The following is a 7,052-nucleotide window of genomic DNA, read 5'->3' as shown; positions in this document are numbered from 1 at the left end:
ACAGGCAGGGCCGGCTCCAGGCACCAGGCACCCAAGCTGGTGCTTGGGGCGGCACCTGGAGGGGGGCGGCGCGGCGCTCCGGCCGCCGGGGAGAGCGGGGCCACAGCCGGGCTCGCCGCCCTCCCCTCCGGCCGCCCTCCCCCCCGGCGCCCTCCCCCCTGCCGCCGGGGGGAGAGCGGAGCCCCCACCGGGGCTCCGGCTGCCCCCCCCGGCTCCGGCCGGCCGCCCCCCTCCCCCCCGCGGGGGGGGGGGGCGGCCGGAGGCTTTTTTGCCTAGGGCGGCAAAAAAGCCAGAGCCGGCCCTGAGGACAGGGATCTGTAAAAGCTACGTAGAGGTTGAATAGAATCTAGAAGTCGCTGTTGTAGATTTTTAAGAATCAAGTCTGTGTACTTTTTCAGTTATCTTAACAAACACTTCTTGTCCTCTTCACTTAAGGATTCAAAATAAATGCCTTCATTAGTCAACTTCTGGACTGAAGTCTTTGCTTCTTCTAGTACTTTGTCAAAGGATATCTCTCTGATTGATCCAAATGTAGCTTCTATTGCTGGACAAAGATCTACTACTGTTGTAGCAGATGCCTAGATGGCATTGTTTAATGACCCAAGTGGTTTCAACAGTAGACTTACAAGAGATAGAATGGCAATAGTCTTCGTCGAAAGTAGTAGCAAAAGTAATCCACCAGCCTCACTACTTAGATCCATCCCATCTTGGTAGATACTTTCCAAAGCCAGTAATAACATCTGGAGTAATTTTAAGACTACAGCCAAGGATCACTCATGAGAAAGTCAGAGGGTTTTCCCAAGTTGGACTAATTTGAACTTCAGTCCCAGTGTATCTTCTATATTTTCCAAGATATTCAATCTTTTTGGGCTCTTGCTGAAAAAAGAATATAATGAAGACATTAAATTTATAGCTTTTTTAATGTCTTTTGAAGAGTCTGCAGCTTGTACGAGCGCTAGTTGGAGTAGATGGCCCCTGCAGTGTGTATAGGAGAGATTAGGGTTACACTTGTCTCTGAGCAAAGTTTGTACTCCACCATGTCTTCCAGAGAAGTTTGCAGCTCCATCAAATGCACAAGCAGCCATCTGTTTGGGGTTCAACTGACAAGCATTTAACTCTTCTAAGATGTGGGTTGTCACAGATGCAGCCGATGTGTCTTCTATAACTTGAACATCTAGAAATGCATCTGCTGGCCTACCACTGACATCAAGATAACGTACACAATTACTTAATACTTGACACCCATTTGCATCGGTGCATTCATCAGCCATGTATGCAAATTTTTTGAATGTGGTGAGAGAATTCTTCACTTTTTCAACTCTTGAGTCTTTCACTGTTGCACCGCATGCTTCTAGCCAGTCAGTTGAGTTTCTTGCAGAAAGATAGTGAGCATTTGCTGGTCTTGTTCGGAACCAGTGTTCAACTTCAGGATGAACAAGTGACAATGCACTTAACATTGGCCTCCAGTTTGCAGTGTGTGGTATTTCTTGCTTAAATAGAAAGTATGATGCCATAGCCGTGTTTGTTCACATGAATTGTGTTGTGTCTCCAGCATTCATAACATCCTCATTAACACTCACCGTGTTGTCCTTTGTCAGTGGAGACTCAGAGTTCAGAGGTGCTTTCACATGAGTTCACCTCCCAGGTGGGGGGCAAGAATGCACCTTGCTCATTCCTCCAGCTGCTCACTGTTCGCTCTGGCCACTGTTGTTCGTTGTGCCACTGCTCACTCCATCGCTCTGTTGCCAATGGCCCTGCGCCGTCACCTTCTGCTGCCACCTGCCACTGTGACTTCTGCCAGTTGGTCTCTTGAGGTTCCACCAGCTCTCAGTGATTTCAGCTGCGCTCTCAGTGGGGGAACCTCACTGCTAGTGCAGACTGGGCTGTCTCTTCCACAGATACACTGTCCCGCAGCAGGTCTAAGCACTTAGACCTGATTATCAGTGATTTCAGCTGTAGTGGTCACTTAACAAAACAAAAGACTATCTATGGAGCCTAATCAGCTCTGTCTTTAAACAGTGGAGAGGGGCAGATCATCAAGCAAAACATCTGTCCCCACCCTCTCTCTTGATGCCCTGGATCAGCACAGGCTAAGTACAGTTCTACTGCCCTTTACTCATACAATAAGAATAACAACATATCATTACCACCTTCCCCCCTTTTCCCCCCGCCCCCGTCCCGCATTCAAGTGATTTGTAACCCAACCCCAGCCAAAATCTATCACTTGGGCAACCCAGCTGTGTTTGCTGAATACCTAGGTAGATTAGATGTGAATGTAAATACAATCTGGTCCTGAAGCCCCCAGCTCATCACTAGCTGTCAGGGAGAGCTCATTTAGACTTTGCTTACAAATCATAATTTGAAATTATTAGGTTGACCAATGTCACCAAAATGAATGCACTGACATTGTCATAAAAAACAACAGCTGTATAAGGAAGCTAGTCTATGTTCATATTTTTCAAATCTATTATACTTTTTCAGATATATGTATTTTATCATACACTTTATATGCTTTTAAAGTGTGTATTAATGTTTAAATTTCAATTCAAATTTCCAAACAATCACTAAATTGGCAACACTGCATGTAACTAGTTCACAAAACTGGGGGGTGGGGGGAGTGGGGAAATTCAGGGAGGGTGTACACCTAGAGGGCATGTAGGGAAATCCCTGTGCAGACTCAGCAATTCTCACTGCTGGTTGCACCTTTGCACTCATTTGAGTAGCCACAGGTTGGTAGCCCCTAGCACAGTTTAAGTGCCTCGGGCAGCTCTGTTCTGGGGTCAGCTCAGTTACTAGTCCTGGTCTACACTACGCAATTAGGTCGACGCAAGGCAGCTTACATCAACCTAACTCTGTACGTGTCTACACTAAAATGTCGCTCCCACTGATGTAACTTGCCCACTACGCCAGCTTAATGAGGCTATGTCTACACTACCGCGGTACGTCGACCTATGCTACACAACTCCAGCTACGTGAATAATGTAGCTGGAGTCAACATACCTTAGGTCGAGTTACCACGGGGTCTACACCATGGGGGGGTCAACGGGAGAAAATCTGCCATCAACTTACCTTACTCTTCTCGTCGGGGGTAGAGTACAGGGGTCGACTGGAGAGCGATCTGCAGTCAATTTGGCGGGTCTTTACTAGACCCGCTAAATCAACCGCTGGTGGATCGATCTCAGAGTGTTGCTCCCGGCTGTAGTGTAGACCTGCCCTAACTCCACCTCTGTGAGAGGCGTAGTGCCTCGTTTGATGTAGTTATGTCGATGCAGTGTCAGTGTAGACACTGTGTTGCTTACAACAACTGTTGCTGCCTTTCAGAAATCATCCCACAATGCCTGTCTGACTGACATTTAGATCGGTGCAAGTGCTCCTGGTGACGATGTGCTCCAACAACACTAGGAGCACAGTGAGGACATACAAAAGTGATTTAATTACTGCGGTGGCTGTATGTCAACATAACTTAGGTCGACATAATTTTGTAGTGTAGACGTTCCCTAAGAGATGCTTTCTTTTCACAGCTGGCTTTTTTCCAAAGTAAAATAGAATATAGCGCAAGAATGACACTTTCTTGCAATTGTCACCTCTCCTGTCAACCTGTGGAACTCATTGCCAGGGTACATTGTGAAGGCCAAAACTATAACGGGGCTCAAAAAAGAAATAGATAAGTTCATGGAGGCTAGATCCATCAATGGCTATTAGCCAAGATGGTCAGGGATGCAACCCCATGCTGTGGATGTGCTTAAAGAGCGAATGGACAACAGGATGGATCACCTGATGATTACCTGTTCTGTTCATTCCCTCTGAAGCACTTGGCATTGGCCATTGTCGCCAGACAGGATACTAGTCTCGATTGGCCATTGGTCTGACCTAGTATTGCCATTCTTTTGTTCCTATCCCCCCATTCACTCTGGTTAATTAGCTAGAAAAGTGACTTTGTTTATAATAGAAGTGCCTTTTCTAGATCATAAAGATCTTTACAAAAGTAGGCAAGGGTTATTGTGCCCATTTTACAGAGGAGGAAACTGAGGCACAGAAAGATTAGATGACTTATCCATAGTCACACAGAAAATCTATGGCAGAGCCAGGACTAGAACCCAAATGCCAACTCTGTCCACATATCTATTCAAGTGACACCATCATAGGACCTAATCACATCAGCCATACCATCAGGGGCTCGTTCACCTGCACATCTACCAATGTGATATATGCCATCATGTGCCAGCAATGCCCCTCTGCCATGTATATTGGCCAAACCGGACAGTCTTTACGCAAAAGAATTAATGGACACAAATCTGACATCAGGAATCATAATACTCAAAAACCAGTGGGAGAACACTTTAACCTGTCTGGCCATTCAATGACAGACCTGCGGGTGGCTATCTTACAACAGAAAAACTTCAAAAACAGACTCCAACGAGAGACTGCTGAGCTGGAATTGATATGCAAACTAGATACAATCAACTCAGGATTGAATAAGGACTGGGAATGGCTGAGCCATTACAAACATTGAATCTATCTCCCCTTGTAAGTATTCTCACACTTCTTATCAAACTGTCTGTACTGAGCTATCTTGATTATCACTTCAAAAGTTTTTTTCTCTTACTTAATTGGCCTCTCAGAGTTGGTAAGACAACTCCCACCTGTTCATGCTCTCTGTATGTGTGTATATATATATCCGCAATATATGTTCCACTCTATATGCATCCGAAGAAGTGGGCTGTAGCCCACGAAAGCTGATGCTCTAATAAATTTGTTAGTCTCTAAGGTGCCACAAGTACTCCTGTTCTTTTTGCGGATACAGACTAACACGGCTGCTACTCTGAGACTAGAACCCAGGAATTATAAACTGAAAAGACTGTTAACAGCATAATAATACATTACATTATAAAGGATACCTTACACTATTTGCACAATATCAGCTGGCATAGACTATCAACACAGTTCAAAAGTCTTAAACAGAGGGAGTTTCTCCTTGCAAGTGTTTACCAGGAAGTTCTGGTAAACAGGTGTTTTAAAAAGTCCCTCCTTAGAGCCAGCGACACACAAGATGGAGTGGCAGTCCCTCTCTTCCAAAGCTCCCGGAATAGCCTATGATGCTAATCTCACCTCTTTTACTAAATAATCTGTTTTATGGGGCTGTCTAGAATAAGTCCTTACACCCCTAAAACTATGCTTGTCCCTGGATCCTTTTGAGAGGGCTAAATCCACACCCACCTCTCTAGTATACTACTATGAATATGCTTGCTTGCATATAATATTGTATAAGTAGTTGCTGAAGGTGCCTTTTATACAAATTTATATGGTAAGTGGAGTTGCCCTTCCAAACTGCATAGTGATATGAGCATTTACCAGAACTCCCACCTCACTCTAAGCAGAGTTCCAAGTTGTCCTCGGTTTCAAATGAGGGGCAAGTCTGCCATGTGCAGTCAGAATGTAATAAAAGGTATCACCCTATAAGTGAGAATACAGTGTTAATTATCTTCCCCCAGGCCATCTAATCAAACCACAATATAAGTTGGCAAGTGTGTTGAGAGTACACGACAGCAGGATACAACATGGCATCCAGACCTGTCTTCTGGTCAGAAGGTACTTCTTTAGCAGCTTATTTTAAAACTGACAGTAGAGTGCTTCTCATGTAATGATACTGTCTCTGCCTAATGGATATCCTTCTGCTGCTGGAGAATTTTCAGGCAGACTAAGCTACTTCAATCTGAGTGCACTTATCTCATCTGTTTACCAGTTGTCTGATGTGTTTGTGATGGCAGCAGTGATCTCTGCCCTTCTGGGATTCACCATCTTCATCTTTATATACACTCACCTCTTTTCTTTCCTTTTAAGCGAAGTGTTTCCCCCTGTGAAAATACTCTGACCAGCCAGGCAGCAAAGGATTCTGCACCCCTAGGGGGAGTCTGAATGGTCTTGTGGTATGTGTTACTGTAAAAACGAAAAAGTAAACAAGAATATCCTGTAGTGTCTTTAGGGCAGGGGTAGTCAATTATTTTTTGTCAAGGTCCAGATTTCTTGGTCATGGTATAGTCAAGGTCCAGACGCCAGGGACATTTTTTTTTAAAATAACAATAATTATAATAATAGGTAAATAAAAAGGTTTGGGGGTCCATTCAAAAGCGTCTGGCAATCTGGATTTGGCCCATGGTCTGCCTATTGACTACCCCTGCCTTAAGGTCTAAGGACTAGGAGACAACAGGGCTTCCCTTAGCCAAAGTAGGAACATGATTGTTTTAGCCAAGTCCAAAGAAAGGTCTAAAGCACAACTAATTTCAGCCAGGTTCAGGAGGCCCAACCCTTCTTAGCTCTCCTCTCACAACTAACCCCAGAACACAGGGTGCACACATTCCTCTTATATAGTGTGATGGCAGGGAATTAATTCCCCACAGTTGCTAGTCCAACCTTGCTACACCTCCCCCCACCCCAAAATCCTGTACTCACAGAAGACAACCGTGTTTCTTTCTCTAGCAGAGAGATAGGTAAGCTCATTTCTGCCAACCTCTGAATGGGTTATACACTCATCATGATCATATTTGGTTAAATGAAGCAACAAAAAATGTTTAACATTTTTCTCACTTAAAAAAAGACTCCAGGGTAACGTAAGACGTATACTGTTAAAATAATTACAAAGAAGGACAAATTCCTTCAAGACAGTTTAAGCATGTAAAATCTACTATATAGGTGGAAAATACTAGTTAGGTTGTCTAGTCCAACTCCTACTTGTTCAAGATTATCCTCTACAATACAATAAAAAGTGTAAAAAAATGTAACTGGTTATTAAGGCCATGTGACTAATTTGTAGGGAATAATTTAGTGGTTGAATTTCACCTTTTTTCTGCTTGCAGAATGTCAACAACATGATAATGAATCCCTCCAGTGAACTGGTTATTTAAACTTGTCTGACTTTTGTTTTGGTTTGGCTTTTTTGTGATTTTTAACTTCATGGTATGAAGAGTTCTGTGCAAGTATTCAGAATTTGAACTGCATGGGTTAGGTCTGATTACGATAGCATATTATACGGTTTCTGTTCCCTCATTGGATGA

The sequence above is a fragment of the Terrapene carolina genome, unplaced genomic scaffold (genome assembly GCF_002925995.2).
Source record: "Terrapene carolina triunguis isolate 2854851 unplaced genomic scaffold, T_m_triunguis-2.0 Scaffold558, whole genome shotgun sequence".
NCBI lineage: Eukaryota > Metazoa > Chordata > Testudines > Emydidae > Terrapene > Terrapene triunguis.
This window is presented reverse-complemented; position numbering follows the sequence as displayed.